General features: G+C 40.7%; 1 protein-coding gene across 1 annotated transcript in view; it reads left to right on the top strand.

The window, feature by feature from the left end:
* Positions 1 to 2,459: 2,459 nt before the first annotated feature.
* Positions 2,460 to 16,378, top strand: part of Thrap3 (thyroid hormone receptor associated protein 3) — a 56,722-nt gene continuing 42,803 nt past the window's right edge. The window contains exon 1 of the mRNA XM_076860744.2: positions 2,460 to 2,549. The gene's annotated coding sequence lies outside the window, so the exon portion shown is untranslated. The remainder of the gene's footprint in view (positions 2,550 to 16,378) is intronic.

The following is a 16,378-nucleotide window of genomic DNA, read 5'->3' as shown; positions in this document are numbered from 1 at the left end:
AATCCCCAGCCCCACAAAAAAAAAAAAAAAAAAAGAAAAAAAAGAAATTGAACCCAGAAATGCTTAAATACTGAGTCACATCTTCAGCCCTTTTTCATATTTTATTTTGAGACAGGGTCTCACTAAGTTGCTTAGGGTCTCACTAAGTTGCTGAGGCTGGCTTTGAACTTGTGATCCTCCTGCCTCAGCCTCCTGAGACCATGGGATTACTGTTGTGCACCACCATGACTGGCTAATAGATCTCTTCATGTTGTCTCCCATGTTGAAAGTAAGCTCTGAGAGGGAAAGAGCTACACTTGTTTTGTTTATCCTTTTTCTCCTGAGCACCCAGCACAGGACTTGACATGTTTTAAGTGTTCAATATATGAGGAGAGATAAAGTATTCCCTCTGTTGAAAGGAGCTCAAAACCTAGTGAATGCAGACACATAAACTATTAACTACACAATTAACTAGGTAAAGCTGTGTTGCAAGGAGGGAGAGTTCAGTTTCTGGGGGTTCCTGTGGGAAATTAGAGTATGATGGCCATTTGGAACTACCTACATGAATTCAGTCTAAGATGTAGATAAGGAATAAGATTCTCCAAAGAGAGAAAAGATGTAGAAGTCACCGGAGTATGTCAGATCAATAAAGGAGAAAGGCCACTCAGAGAGAGGTTGAATAAGGAGAGGATGGAGACTAAAACCTTGGGATAAATTTCTTTCCAGAGAAAGGACAGAGGTTTACAGAGAGGTATAGAAGAGATCAAAGATACATTATTTCAGAAGCCAAGAGGAGTGAGTGATTTTATATTTTTGTACCCAGGTTTATGCATTGGGCATGGCATATAGCAGACACCCAGAAAATCTGTGAATTGAAAATTAAGTTGAATCAGAAGGTTTCAAGAAGCACTACACAGTACGCTGCTTACAGGAAGTGCTCCCAAGAAAGAAGAAAGAGTAAATAGTGTGGAAGGCATGCTGCTGGGGCTGGCAGGCATGAGGGCTGATATGGCATGGTGTTTGACTTGAGGTGAACCTGGTGAGCTCGTGTTATTGGGAATTGAATCCAGGGCCTTGTGCATGCTAGGCAAACATACTATGGGAGCTATATCCACAGCCCCTTTTTTATTTTGAGACAGGGTCTAAGTGGCACAGGCCTACTTCAGCCTCATGAGTTTCAGGCCTGGGCCACTGCACCCTGCTCAAGAGCAGATATTTTAAAAATATTTCTTGAGCTGGGTATGGTGGCTTATGCCTGTAATCCTAGCAACTTGGGCTGAAGGTGAGGATCCTGAGTTTGACGCTTCTCTGCGCCACTTAGGGAGACCCTGCCTCAAAAAACTTACAAAAAAAGTATTGATATATACTTTGTCTTCTTAGGCCTGAGCATGCAGAAATCCATAAAAATTCATCTCTGCTCTCAAGGAGCTCACAGTCTGCTTGGAAGGCAAGAACACCAGCCCTGACAATTACAGTATAAGGTGCAAACTTAATTTAGGAGCAGAGATGGGGAGAACTAGTAAACTTGGAAAGCATCACAGAATAGGTGATATTTGAGCTGAGTCTAACATGTGCGAGTTCACTAGGGCAGCAGTTGCAGAGGAAATCAGTCTTTGCAAAACCCAGAGAAATGCAGTAGTTCTCAAGCACATGTGCAAAAAACTTATCGGTGAGGGCTGTTTAAAACTCAGATGCCAAGGCTACGCTCCCGAGAGACTGCTGTTTCAACAGGCAAATGCCACCCATTTTAACAAACTTCCTTCAGAGGATCACACTCAGAAAAACCTCTTTCATGTTCCCAGTCTCGCGGAAGCTGGACGGGAGAGGCAACGGGAAGACAAGGCTGGGGAGATCGCTGCCCATCTTCGCTCCTGGGCCTCCGAAGGAGGTCACACTATTAGAATAAAAAACAAAAACGCCTTCATTTTGCGTTGCGCTTTCAAGGTACTTGAAAGTAAGATACTCTCATGTACCTTACTATGTCAGAGCAATAACTCTGTGGAATAGGGATTCTGAATCTCGTTTTATAGAGGAGGAAACAGATTTAGAGAAGAGAGCCGATTTGCTCAAGGTCACAAAGCGAGAGGTGGCAAGGCTGAGCAGGAAAATCTGGCGACCCGACTCCCCGTTCCAAGACTTTTCGACTACGCAGGCCGGCCAGAGAGTGGGTGGGGCTCAGTCCCTCGCTAGAGGCTGGTTCCAAAATGGTGGGGGCAGTGGCGTCAGCAACGCCCCCGCCCCTTCCGTCCACCTCCCTCCTTCTTCCACAGGCCACCAGGCTGGGGGAAGGGACGGAACGGAGCACCCCACGTGACTGCCGACAGCCCGGCGCGTGACGCAAAGCGGCGGGCCCAACGCTCGCTTTTTCTTTCGGGAAATGTAGTTCAGGAGTCCGCCCAGTCAGCGCGGAGGGGCCGGCGTAGGACTACATTTCCCAGGAGGCAGCGGAGCGACGCCGCCGCAGCGGTCGACGGAGAGCGGGGACGCGGGGCGCACTGTCGGGCGGGGGCGAGGTTCGGGCCGGTTGTGCCGTTGCGAGGCTGCTGCTGCGGTCGCTGCGGTGGGCCCAGGTGAGTGAGCGCCTCTGTTGGGAGTTGGGACAGCTCCACCGGCTCCAGTAATTTTCTATTTTATCTTTTCTCTGCGGCGGCTGCGTCTGGGTTAGGGAAAAGGCCTGGCGTGGAGCCTCTCCCCCGCGCTAACACCCGGGCCTCTTCTCAGCGGGCCCCGCTTCCTCCGGCTCCTCCCCCTCCCCGCCCTTCAGGGCTTCTCTTCACTCGGGCCTAGCTCCCCAGGCTCTAGGCCGCCTTCTTTGCCGGGCAGCGTCTACATCTCTGTCTCCTTTTTGCAGTCTGCCTGGGAGGCTTCCACTTTTCCTCCCCTCAGCCCCTTTTGATCTTATGAACCCTATTATTTGGATTCTTCCTTTCCCGGAACTCTTGAATGCCCTTCCCCCCTCACAGTCTCCCCATTGGCCTGGTTCTGTCTTAGGGCGCATGTTTGCTGGCACTCAGTAAATGTTAATATTTCCTTTCTCTTCTGCCTTGTGGCCAAGAGAGGCATAATCCACGTTCATCTCCTTTCAAAAAAAAAAAAAAATTAGCGTTCGCACCTTTTTTTTTTTCTTAGGAGGCTGGAAGTGAGGCCGACTTACATTCCAGTGGTCATTGGCCTGTGTCCTGCATATATGAAGTAGTTTCTCTTAGCATCTAAGCAACTTTTATCAGCTACTATTTGTTCTTCTAAGTCTGTGGGGTGGAGAGTGGCGGCGGAAGTGGTGAGCAACTCTGGTGCCCAGAAGTTGGAAGCCATCAGTGGGAGTGCAGTATTGATGGGGAAGTTGCTAATTGGATTGAAAGGAAAACATCTGAGAGTGGTATGGCCCGGCCGGACCAGCCTAGTGAAACTTAAGGGGGCAGCATTACGGAAGGATCCTTGAGCCAGTCTGCCGGAGTTCATATTTGGGTTCTGCCAATTTTTGATTTTAGATCGAATTTTCACTTCTAAGTGCCTTGGTTTTCTTGTTTTTAAAATAACAGTGCTAAAATAATAGTGAATTTCGCACTTGTGAAGACCAAATAAAGACTACTTAGCTACTATCATCAACATTCTCTTCGTCGTGTATAGGATTTCTAGTTTGTGGGCTTAGAGTGAAAAGGGATTTAACACACCATCAGTTTTCTTTCCTTTCAGATGCCCTTCCTTGTTTTTTATTTTATTTTTTGATATGCGGTGCTGAGAATAGAACCCAGTGCCTCACACTTGCTAGGCAAGCGGTCTGCCACCGAGCCACAACCCCAGCCCCCCTTCCTTGTTTTTGTTTATGGACATATTATCGGTAGTATTTTTTTGTTTTGGTACTGGGGATTGAACCCAGGGACTGTTTACCACTGAGCTACATCTCCAACCGTTTTTCTGTTCTCTCTCTCTCTCTCTCTCTCTTTTTTTTTTTCTTTTTTGAGATGGGGACTCTCTTGCCTCAGCCTTCTCAGTCCCTGAGTTTATAAGCTTCTACCACCATGCCCGGCTTCTTCTGTCCTGTTATCTAGACAGTCTGATGTGTATATTATTTAGTAGAAGCCTGTTAAAGGTACAGAAATGGTTTCTGTCTTGAAAAATGTGGAGCAAATTGGGCTGTTTGTTTTTTGGTAGAAAATGTATTTTGTGAACTAATGTTTGTGCTTTAACTATATCAAGAACAATTATGGTGCAGTGATGTAGGCTTGATTGCATTTTGTAAAAGCTGAAGTTTCTGTAAGCAACTAATTAATTAAAAGCCTATATGTATATATGTATAAACCTATATGTATAGTAGTACTCCATTTAAAAAAGAAATTCTTTTTAGCCCCAGTGAAAGTTTATATATTTACGGGGCTGGGCATTGAACCCCAGGACTTTTTGCATGAGCTATGTCTCCAACCCAGTGTAGTTCAATTTGAGCTCTGGTGGTGATGGTAGTAGCATTCTTTATTGTATTTCTTTAAATACAATAGGTACATACTCCTGAATTTGATTTAGCCAGTGAATTATGCTTTACAGGCTTGGGGGTGTAGCTCAGTATAGAGGGCTTGCCTGGCATGCATAAGACCCTGGGTTTAATCCCCAGCACTGCCAAAAAAATACAAAAATAAAACAAAAGGAAAAAATGTTTGTATTACAGAGAATGATCTGTTTTGTACTGAAAAAATTGGAAGGAGGAAGAACTTGGAGTATATCCAAGATTAGCACAGAGATGGGGAAGGAAGAAGCTGAATGGGAGAGCTCACAGGCATATGATTTGCTTGCTTTAGGTTGGATAGTTCTAATTATCAAGAATCTTAAGAGTTCTAGCTAGCCTTTCTCTTGCATACTGACATCCTGAATTGAAGGAAATGGATTAATATATTTTTTTCTCAAATATTAGACTAATGGATTGCCTAACACACACTCATTCGATAAACATCTAAGATCAATTCACTATTTGACCCTGATTGATTGACTGAAGGAGTGATTCAACAAATTGTATCCAGGGATGGGGATATAGCTCAGTTTGTAGATGCTTGCCTTGCATGCACATGGCCCTGGGTTCAATCCCCAGCACCACCAAAAAAAGAAAAGAAAACAAACAAAAAACAAAACCAAATTGTATCCAAGAACCAACCATATACTAGGCCAGTTTGTGTATGTGCTAGGCCCTGTGTGGTCAATGAAGCAGGCAATGAAGCATGAGACAGGTGTGGCCTTGTCTTTTGGGAATTTACAGGATAGTGGGTTAAGTAGATAAATTACACATTGAGAAAAGTGGTCTGGAGGTCATGCTGGAGACTTCGATAGGCACTTAAAAGGGGTAGATTTAACAATGGTCAGAGGAGTTCTTTTTGGGGAGAATGAGGAACCAGTTAGGATGTCAGGGAAACCGCAAGGAACATGTTCAAAATTTAGTGTGCTCTCTGAAATGAAAGAAGGCAAAGTGTAGGTTACACACAGGAAAGTCTTTAAAGATGAGTTGGTGTGGGCTGGGGATATAGCTCAAGTGATAGAGCTGTTGCCTAGAGTGCAGGGAAACTCTTGAGTTCAGTCCCCAGCACCACCAAAAAAAAAAAAAAAAAAAAGAGAGGTTTCGCGGTTTAGGAAAGCTGTTAAGGTATCCTGATAGATAGGTTGTTATGATAGGTGTGTGTGTGTGTGTGTGTGTACATAAGGCCATTTACAACAAAATGTTATTTTATTTTTTTTTTAATGAAGATAGATAAAGAGACACAGAGAGAGAGAGTTTTATTAATATTTATTTTTCAGTTTTCGGCGAACACAACATCTTTGTTTGTATGTGGTGCTGAGGATCGAACCCGGGCCGCTCGTATGCCAGGCGAGCGCGCTACCGCTTGAGCCACATCCCCCAAAATGTTATTTTAATAGTACAAACTGGGAGGAAAAAAAAAGATTGTGACTTCTTTTGATACTAGGGATTGAACCCAGGCTCACTTTTGACATTGAGCTTCATCCCCAGTCCCTTTAATTTTTTATTTTGAGACAGGGTCTCACTAAGTTGCTTAGGGCATTGCTGATTAACCCAATACCTTTATTTAATTTATTTTTATGTAGTGTTGAGGTTTGAACCCATGCCTCAATGTGCTAGGCAAGCATTTTACCACAGAGCCACAACTCTAGCCCATTGCTGATTGTTGAGGCTGGCCTTGAATTTATAATCTTCCTCAGCCTGCTGAGTTGCTGGGATTAAGGCATGTGCCACTGTACTCAGTTTAAAATTACTTTTGGAGAGGGGCAAAATAGACTTGGAAGATGTCAAGTGAAGAGGCTACTAGCCTGCTGGAGATGACAGTTGCCTAATGTAGAGTGTTTGAGTGAAGATGTAGCCATAGGAAGAAGTAGAGGGTTTGGAGTTTAAGTAGGTTTAATGTTCTCTTGAGCAGGATACCCCCTCTCCAGTCCCCCTGGGGATTTAGCTCAGGGGTGCTTTACTATTGAGCCATGTCCCTGCCCTTTTTATGTTGATATGGGGATCTCACTAAATTGCCCAGGCTGGCCTTAAACTTGTGGTTCTCCTGCCTCAGCCTTCCAGATTGCTGGGATTACAGGTGTGAGCCACTGTACCGAGTTGAGGATACTCAGTCTGAGTTGAGGATACTCAGTCTATGTTCATGGACTCCACAGGGCCCATGAACTCCAAATTTTTTTTTTTTTTTTTTTTTTTTTTTGAGACAGGGTCTTGCTAAGTTTTTTGGGCTAGCCTCAAATTTGCGATCCTCCTGCCTCAGCCTCCTGAGTTGCTATTAATTTTTTGAGGATGTACATTTTCTCTTTCTCTTCTGTATTGGAGTCTCAAAAAGGTTTAAGGACCATTGCTTAAAGTTCATAATGCAGATTCATAACCCATAAAAAAGTAATTGTCTAAAATTCCCCAGGGCAATAAGACACACAGGTACCCCTTCGAAAGGATTGACTTTCCTAGTCTTTCAAAGAAAATGACTTATTTATTTATTTTTAAGGAGAAATAATGAGTTAAAATGTTACGTGCTGTATAGCTCATCTTTTAGTTTCTTTTTGTTTAGAAAATAATGATTATGCTCGTACTGAGAACTGAAATTTGGGAAGTTCAGTTTCACAAGTCTGTTCCTAATGTTTTCTTCCATTGGGTTTTGTTTATGGTTCTTATTTTAGTGGCCGAAATGGTGCAACTTAGTGTGAAAGAAGTAAGATTTTCTTCTTCAAAAATTAGGGGTTTCACAAGTATATTCATGTCTCTTTAGTGTGTTTTCAGATGATAGTGTTTTACTGGAATCATAGGGTGTGTTTTCTGCCTCAGAAGTTACAGTTCTGCCCCTGGGAGAACTGTGTATTTTTCTTTTCATGACAGAGGTTGAAAACAGGCTAGGGACTAAATCCAGTCTCCAGATGTATTTTGTTTGGCTCAGTGCTATAATTTGAATTAGTTAACATTTAAAAACAAGGATATTTTATATAAAAATTTGGATTCATGCTGCTCTTGAAAAATAAGACTTGGCAAACTGAGGGTAATAGCACATGCCTGTAATCCCAGCAACTCAGGAGGCTGAGGCAGGAGGATCACAAGTTCAAAGCCAGCCTCAGCAATTTAATGAGGTGCTAATCAACATAGTGAGATGTGCTTGAAATAAAAAATAGAAAGGACTGGGGATATGGCCCAGTGGTTAAGTGCCCCTGGGTTCAATCCCGGTTCTCCCTCACCCCCCACCAAAAAAATTTTTTTTGCAGCCAGGGATCTTTTCTGTCTTTTTTTAAAAATTAATTTACTTGTTCCAATCAGTTATACATGATACAGAATATTCTTTGATTCATTATACACAATGGAGCAGAATTTTTCACTTCTGGTTGTATCTAAAGTAGGGTCACACTATTTGTGCAATCATATATGTACCTAGGGTAATGATGACTGTTTTATTTCACCATCTTTCTTACTCCCATGCCTCCTCTCCCCTTGCCCTTTGCCCCATCCAAAGTTCCTCCACTCATCCCCCCCCCATTATGGATTAGCATCCACTTAAAGAAAACATTTGGCTTTTTTTTTTTTTTTTTTTTGGATTGGTTTACTTTGCTTATTCTTTAACTCTATCCATTTACCTGCAAATGCCATAATTTTATTCTCTTTTACTGCTGAGTAATACTCCATTGTGTATATATACTGCAGTTGGATCTGTTTCTGTTTTCAGTAACCATCTTTTGTGGTTTGTGCATGTGCTCTCTAGTTTGCCACAGACCCACCACAGCCTGACATGTATCCCTCATGTGGGGCAGAGAGTCCATTGATCCTTATTGATTTACATGTTTATTTGTTGTATACATTTTAATTTGTTTCTTTTCTGGATATATATGATACAGGTCTCTAATGCTTGCATTCAAAGTCATTTTGCTGTCTTAACATAATATTACTACTTTTTTCCCTTTGAATTCCTTATTTCCTTCTGTAGGTAACTTTGGAAGAGGAAGGTGAAGTGGTAAGGGGGAAAATAACCCCAAAACCTTGAATTGTTTCATTTCCATATTGAAGAAAACCCCAGGACTTTTAGAAAGCATGTAGGCATTGATCTGGTACCTTTTTTAGCTGGCATATGTGCAGTGTCCTCATTTTTGTGCTGCCTGATTTTGCTTTGTATTATCTGGAGTGCTAACTGCATAGCTTAGCCTGTCTCAGAAGGTAGAAGGCCAAGCAAAGGCAAATTTCTGTATGTCTAATGATAGGACTTTTGGTCCTTGTCTTGAGATGTAAGAACCAGAGTTATTTTACTTTAAAATATAGTAAACATCTGTGAAACTCATTGCTTTGCTTTTAGTAATCAATCCTGTGTGGGTTAGAGGTTAATAATTTAATTTTCTCTTTTAGTAAAAAGGGTGGGATATATAAAGGACTGATGGAGTAATTCATGGAGGTAAGATAGTTTCATAAAGTTACCCAGAACACTAGATGTGGTGGTGCAGGCAGGAGGATCGCAAGTTCAAGGCTCAGTCTTGGCAATTTAGGGAGACTCTACAGCTGTGCTGTCGTAGTAGTAGAGCATGTGCTGGGCTGGAGTGTTGATTAATATCTTTGGCTTCTAGAGTGAGAGTAATGTGAGAAAAAGTTTGTTTCAGGCATAGTAAAATGGTCCTTGATACAAAAATCTGACTTTTTGCAGTCTTAAATTCTTACTAGAGTATTTTTGGGAGACAGAAACCCAGTGGAGGTGTGGATTTGGGCAGAGAACGTGGATTTCCCCAGAGCCTGTTTGTAGAAGGCCGGTGTGAGATCGGGAATAAAGAATTGCTGTTTGAATCTAAAAAAAAAAAAAAAAAGTTCTTACTATGTGTTTTATCAACGACTGGCTCTATCATCTGAATTTTGGCAGTTTTTTTTTTTTTTTTTTTTTTTAAGTACTGGGCATTGAACTCAGGGCCTTGCACATGCTAGGCAAGTATTCTAACACTGAGCTGCTGCTCTAGCCCCTCTGGCATTTTGATAGCTTTGTTTGCACACTGGGAAATGTCTTGAGGGAGGCCTTCTTGGGTTACTCTGTAAACAGTACTCTCCTTGTCATCTGATACTTCTCCCATCTTAATTCTCCATTATTATTGTTCTCCATTATTATTGTTTTTAAATAGGTCTTTATTTTATTTATTTATGTGGTGTTGAGGCTCGAACCCAGTGCCTCACACATGCAAGGCAAGCGCTCTACCGCTGAGCCAAATCTCCAGCCTCTTAATCCTCCATTATTATTACATGACATTATAATATTTTAAATCTGTTACACACTTAATCTCTTTTTAGAGATTTTTTTTTTAGAGAGTAAGCAGGGATTTGTTTGATTCAGGTGTTTAATCCCTATCTGGGGGCTGGGGATGTGGCTCAAGCGGTAGCACGCTTGCGCGCACCTGGCATGCGTGCAGCCCTGGTTCGATCCTCAGCACCACATACAAACAAAGATGTTGTGTCTGCCGAAAACTAAAATAAACATTAAAAATTCTCTCTCTCTCTCTCAAAATAAATAAATAAATAAAAATAAAGAATGGGAGAAAATCTTTAAAAAAAAAATCCCTATCTGGAATGTTCTGTTATATAGAAAAGGCTCAGTAAATATTTAAAAAAAGGAGTTAATATGAGAATAAATAGATGCCTAACTGGATGGTGGTCTTCAGAGTCCTAGTTACTCAGATTTGTTAAGTTATTAGTTGAAAAGAATTTGTGCAGTGGTTAAGTGAAGAGATTTCACAGGGGCAAGAAATAATCCGCATTTTGATGGAGGTAAGTTTTTTTTTGGTGGTTGTTTTTGTTTTGGTAGCACAGGGGATTGAAGCCAGGGTTGTACCAGAGAGTCTTTTTTTTTTTTTTTTTTGGCATTGCTGGGGATTGAATCCAGGGCCTTGTGCATCAAGACAAGCACTTTCCTAACCAGCTATATCCCCAGCCCAAAGAACTTCTTGTTTCTCATTTTGAGACAGGGCCTTATATTCTGGCCTTGAACTCGAACTTGCTGGCCTTGAACTTGGGATCCTCCTGCCTCATTCCAAATCCCTGGGGACAGGTGCCACATCACCCTGCAGTGGGGGTAATGTTAATCAGTATATTTCTCGTCAAAACTCATTGAACTGTGTTCTTAAAATATACATAGATGTCTGTTGTATGAATAATAAATTTGTAAAAATTTGTATTGAAAACCCATCTTATTTTGCTATTTTGCAACTGCATGTAGCTAGAAATGTTATGATAATGATAGTTTTTGTTGAATATTTAGTAAATTTAGCCAAATCTAGATTGGACAAGAGGGCTAGGGATGTAGCTCAGTTGATTGAGTGCTTGGCTAGCATGTGTGAAGCCCTGGGTTCACTTGCTACCACAAGCACCCCCCTCCCCCAAAATAATTGTTATGGATTTTGATTGGATAGGAGGCTTTTAAACATTCTCTGAAGTGAGGGTGCTTCTGGAGCTGCTACTCAGGGAAAGAGGCTGAGGTGGTGATGGTACTCTTGAGCCCCCCAGTCTCATTTCAGTCAGAACAGTTCTACATTTATATTTTATACTCTGAGGTTCTCTCTGTCTTTTTTTTTTTTTTTATTTTTTGATACTTATTTTTTAGTTGTAGTTGGACACAATACCTTAATTTTATTTATTTATCTTTATGTGGTGCTAAGGATCAAACTCAGGGCCTTGCACATGGTAGGTAGGCTACTGCTCTACCGCTGAGCCAACTCCAGCCCCTGAGGTTCTCTTTTATCTTTTTTTTTTTTTGTCTTTTGGAACTGGGAGTCAAACCCAGTATCATTTTGTTTTTTAAAAAATAAAACTCCAGAGTCCCCTAAGGACTTCCCATCCCAAGCAAGACATATTTTATAAAACTCTTGAATAATATATTTTTTTAAATCCCTGCCCACAGACAGGTGTTTGAAAAATTCAGACATTACAGAAATATATAATGGAGAAAGTAGAAGTTTCCCATAGTGCCGTCTCTTCAGGCCATTAACAGTTTGGATCTATAGAAGAGATATCTACTGTTTTGCGGTGTTGCACATGTACATTTTTACTTTGATGCTTGTCGAAGGTATTTTTGAGTAGTAATGGTAGACAGTAAGAAACCATGGAGGAAATAGGAATAAAACTCTTGGGTTTATTTATGAAGGCCTGATATTTAATACCTTGCTTCACAAGGACCTTAGTTGCTCCCAGCGATGCAGGAGGTTGAGGCAAGAGACTCAAAAGTTTGAGGCCAGCCTGGGCAACATAGTAAGACCCTATTTAAAAAAAAAAAAAAAAAAGGTGGGGTTGGGGAGGGGACTGGGGTTGTGGCTCAGTGTAGAGCGCTTGCCTAGCATGTGTGAGGTGCTGGATTTGATCCTCAGCACCACATATAAATAAATAAAAGTATTTTGTCCATCTATAACTAAAAAATATATTTAAAAAAAAGGGGTTGGGAATGTAGCTCAGTGATTAAGCATCCCTAGGTTGCTAATCCTCAGTATCCCCCCTACCTCCCCCAAACTCCCATAAGTTATAGAAGCATTTTGTTAATGATATTCCTCTTATTTTGTTGGAAATTTTTGGAAAGTGATATTTTGGGGTTAATGGGATTGCTTTATTTTTGTTCATAACATAGAATTTAGCTTTACCTCTTTGCTTTTTCAGTTTTATTAGTCACTTAGATATGCTATTGCTAGACATTTTATTTTCAGCAAATATAAATTGGCTTATCATTTAGCCCTCCAGAGGTGATTAAAGTTGCTTTGAATGTAATGTCATTGGGTTACAATGTAGAACTAGGAAGACAATATATTTGATTGTTGGATTATTGTCTTCCTTTTTTTTTTTTTTTTAAGAGAGGGTTCTCAGCATTTGCCTAGCATGAGTGAGGCCCTGGGTTTGCTCCCCAGCCCTGGACTTTTCCCCCTCACCCCCCCCCCCCCCCGCCAAAAAAAAGGGTGGGTTCTTACTATTTTGCCCATGCTGGACTCAAAACTCCTACTGGAGTCAAGTGATCCTCTTGCTTCAGCTTCCCTAGTAACTGGGATTACACCTTGCTTGGTTTATTGCTTTTTTTCTCTTCTTGCGGCGGGGCGGGGGGGGGGGTGTTCTGGGTATTGGACTCAGGGGCACTTGGCCACTAAGCCACATCCCCAGCCCTATTTTATATTTTGTTTAGAGACGGGGTCTCATTGAGTTGCTTAGCACCTCACCTTTGCTGAGGCTGGCTTTGAACTTGTGATTCTCCTGTCTCCTGAGCTGCTGGGCACTGGTCCCTGGCTTTTTTTTTTTCTTTTCTTTTCTTTTGTTTTTTGGCAGTACTGGGACTATCTTCCACTGAGCTATGTCCCCAGCCCTTTTTATTTTGAGATAGGATCTTGCTAAATTGCTGAGAGTCTCACTAAGTTGCTGAAACTGGCCTCAAACTTGGAATCCTCCTGTCTCAGCCTCCCAAATTGCTGGGATTACAGGTATGCACCATCATGCTTGACTGTTCTTCACTTTACAAAACACCTCGGTATGGTAGGAACTAGAATTTGGATTGATGCAAGGACTGGATTTTATGTTATTTGACTCTTCTTTTTGGGAAATGAGGCATGAACTACTTACTAAATGCCTATAAAATGCCAGGTGTTTATAAAAAAAATTGGTGTGGAGAGTATTTATTTATTAATATACTTTTTAAGATTTAATTTTTATCAAGGTTATTTATCTTTTTAAAATATTCTTTTAGTTGTAGTTGAACACGATACCTTATTATATTTATTTATTTATTTTTTATGTGGTGCTGAAGATAGAACACCCAGTGCCATGCACATGCTAGGTGAGCGCTCTACAGCTGAGCCCCAGCCCCAGCCCTAGCCCTATGTGTTTTTTTAGATACAGGGTTTTGTATGTTGGCCAGGCTGGCCCTGGGCTCCTGATTTTAAGTGATCCTTCTGTCTCAGATTATTCTGTAGAAGTAGACTGTTGCTTAAATCTGGGCTTCAAATGTTGTCTTTAGGCCACTGGATATTTATGTTGGGTGAGCTAAAGCTTAATTGTTCAGTTTCTTTATTTTGGGGCTGTGGTAAGTGTATTTATTTTCACCAAATTAGTATTAATACAGCTGTTATGATCTCACTGAATGTGGCTTAAATGAATTTGTAGAAAATTCAGTCAGCAATACTTTTAGAGGATTTAGTCTCATAAACTTTTTTTGGGGGGAGGGGTACTGAGGATTGAACACAGAGACACTCTATCATTGAGCCATATCCCCACCCCTATTTTGCATTTTATTTAGAGATGGGTCTCACTGAGTTGCTAGCAGTTTGCTTTTGCTGAGACTAGCTTTGAACTTGATCCTCCTGCCTCAGCCTCCTGAGCCGCTGGGATTATAGGCATGTGCCACTGAGCCTAGCTTTATAAATTGTCTTTTTAAATTCCATCATTCCTGTAAGGTGTGTGTTGTCTTCATACTGTGTAAGTTAATCATTCTGCATTAAATATATGCTTCAGGGATGATGGTTTCTTTTTTTCTTCCAACATTTTATTATGAAGGATTTTGAGCATACAGAAAAGTGGAAAGGATTGTATAGTTAGCACCTATGTGCCCATCACTTAGATTCTACATTTGTTAGCATTTGCTAAATTTGTTTCATCACATCTTCACTGACCATTTATGTGTTGAGTTCAGGTATCTGCCTATGTGACCCATGAATGGAAGATCACTCAATTTTGAAGTCAAATAAATTATTGTTCTTTATTAGGAAACTTAAAGTTTTTATGTGTAAGATAAAAATATTGCATAAGATATAACTTTGCAATGTTATTCCATGTGGAATTTTGATCTTGTTGTTCCCACCTGATTTTATTCTAGTAACTAATCTTACCAAGTTGCCAACACAAAATCAAGGTACTTTCCTTTTAGGGTGTAAAGTATCACAGTATCGCTATAGAAATACAGGTTTTGTTGTCTGGACTGTTCATCCTCTTGCCATTAACTAATTCTAGTGTGTAGAAAATCACTGTTCAAATTTATATTGTAAGTTTTGGTACAGTTATTTGATGCTTTATCTTCCATCCTAAAGCATTGTACATGTTAAATCCAGCTTTAATATAGAAACTTGAATCATTTGGTTAATGTTGAAAATATTTAAAAGTTGTTTTTTCTTTGGCACATTTCTTTTTATAGTTTATAAAGATATAATACTGTAAAAATTATTTCAATGAGTAATCAGCTTCAGATTTGGACCTAGTGTGGAGTTAAGGAAACTTCTAGGGATTTAACATTTAACTGATTTATTTCTCTTTCTTTCTTCCTTCCCTCCTTCCCTCCCTTTCTTTCTTGCTGGGGATCAATCCATGAGTGCTTTGCCACTGAGCTATATCCCCAATCCTTTTTATTTTTTATTTTGAAACAGTGTTCTGGATAAAATTGCTTAGGGCCTTGCCAAGTTGTGAGGTTGGCCTTGAACTTGTGATCCTCCTGCCTTGACCTGGGTAACTGGAATTATAGGTGTGAGCCATTGTGCCTGATTGGGAATTTAACTGATTTATACTTGCTATTGTTTAAATATGTGTGTATCAACTTTGTTTTTTTGAAGTTGATTCTGGAAACTGAAAAGTATTTTAAGGGTTTGATTTATTCTTCTTAGAAGCTTCATAGGAGTTGTCATTTGAGCTGATGGTGGAAGGATGGAGGTTGAGCAGCTGCTTGAGTTTTTCATGTGTTGGGGATACAGGTTGGGACAGTGATGATTGAGAGGAGGCTATTCAGGACAGTGGGAGGAGCATGATTAAAGATGTAGAAGCTGAAAAATTCATTCTAAAAATATTGTTTGATTAAGGGTAGAAGCATAGGAGTTGACTAGTAGAGGATGGAGTGGTTAGAGCAGGATGTTATTCAAGCAAGTGGGACCTTTAATCAGAGGAATTATATCGTTTTTGTGACAAGCTATTCTATCATCAAATTTGGTCTTTTCCCTATTGCTTGTTAAAAATGAAAGCAAATGTGACTCCCCTAGAAGTTGGTTATTGGCTCTGATGCCCTGGGTTAAATGGATTGTTAATCAAACTGCTATCTTGGATGAAAAAAATATCTAGCACAATTAGGGAAGTATGGAAGATAGACTCTGAATGTATCATCCCCTTTTCTACTCTGAAATTAGTTTTTTTGTTGTTGACTGAAATTTCTTAAAAATGGACTATAAGTTAGATTTTATTTATTTATTTTTTGTGGTGCTGGGGATTGAACCCAGGTCCTTGTACATGTGAGGCAAACTATAAATTGAGCTATAGCCTCAGCCCTAGATTTATTCTTACAATCAGAACATCCTCTGGTGTCTCTATGAAGAGTACAAAAATTAGCTAAATTTTAATGAGTGTTTTTTGTTTTGTTTTGTTTTTTTCCTGCGTACCAGGGATTGAACTCAGGTACTCCACCACTGAGTTGCTAAGTGCCTCACAATGGCTGAGGTACTGTTGTTGAGACTAGCTTAGGAATCTGTTCCTCCTGCCTCAGCAGCTTTGGTTACAGGTGTGGGCCACCATGCCTGGCTCAATGAGGTTTTTTTAAATTTATTTTTTAGTTATAGGTGGACACAATGTCTGTATTTTACTTTATGTGGTGCTGAGGGTCAGCCCTCCACACACAGTAGGTGAGCGCTCCACCTCTGAGCCACAACCGCAGCCCTCAATGAGTTTGTTTTAAAATATGTTTTCCAAGACAAGCCAGGCACGGTGGTGGTGCAAGTTTGTAATTCCAGTGGTTTGGGAAGCTGAGGCGAGTTCAGAGCTGGCCTCAGCAATTGATTGAGGCCTTAAGCAATTTAGTGAGTGAGACCTTGTCTCTAAATAAAAATATAAAAAGGATTAGAGATGGGCTGGGGTGATGGCTCAGTGGTAGAGCACCTGCCTAGCATGTGTGAGGCAGTGGATTCATTTCTCAGTACCGCA

This window comes from Callospermophilus lateralis, chromosome 7, assembly GCF_048772815.1.
Source record: "Callospermophilus lateralis isolate mCalLat2 chromosome 7, mCalLat2.hap1, whole genome shotgun sequence".
In the NCBI taxonomy this organism is placed as follows: Eukaryota; Metazoa; Chordata; class Mammalia; order Rodentia; family Sciuridae; genus Callospermophilus; species Callospermophilus lateralis.
The sequence above is the reverse complement of the archived record's forward strand: the minus strand, read 5'-3'. Positions and strand labels throughout refer to the sequence as shown.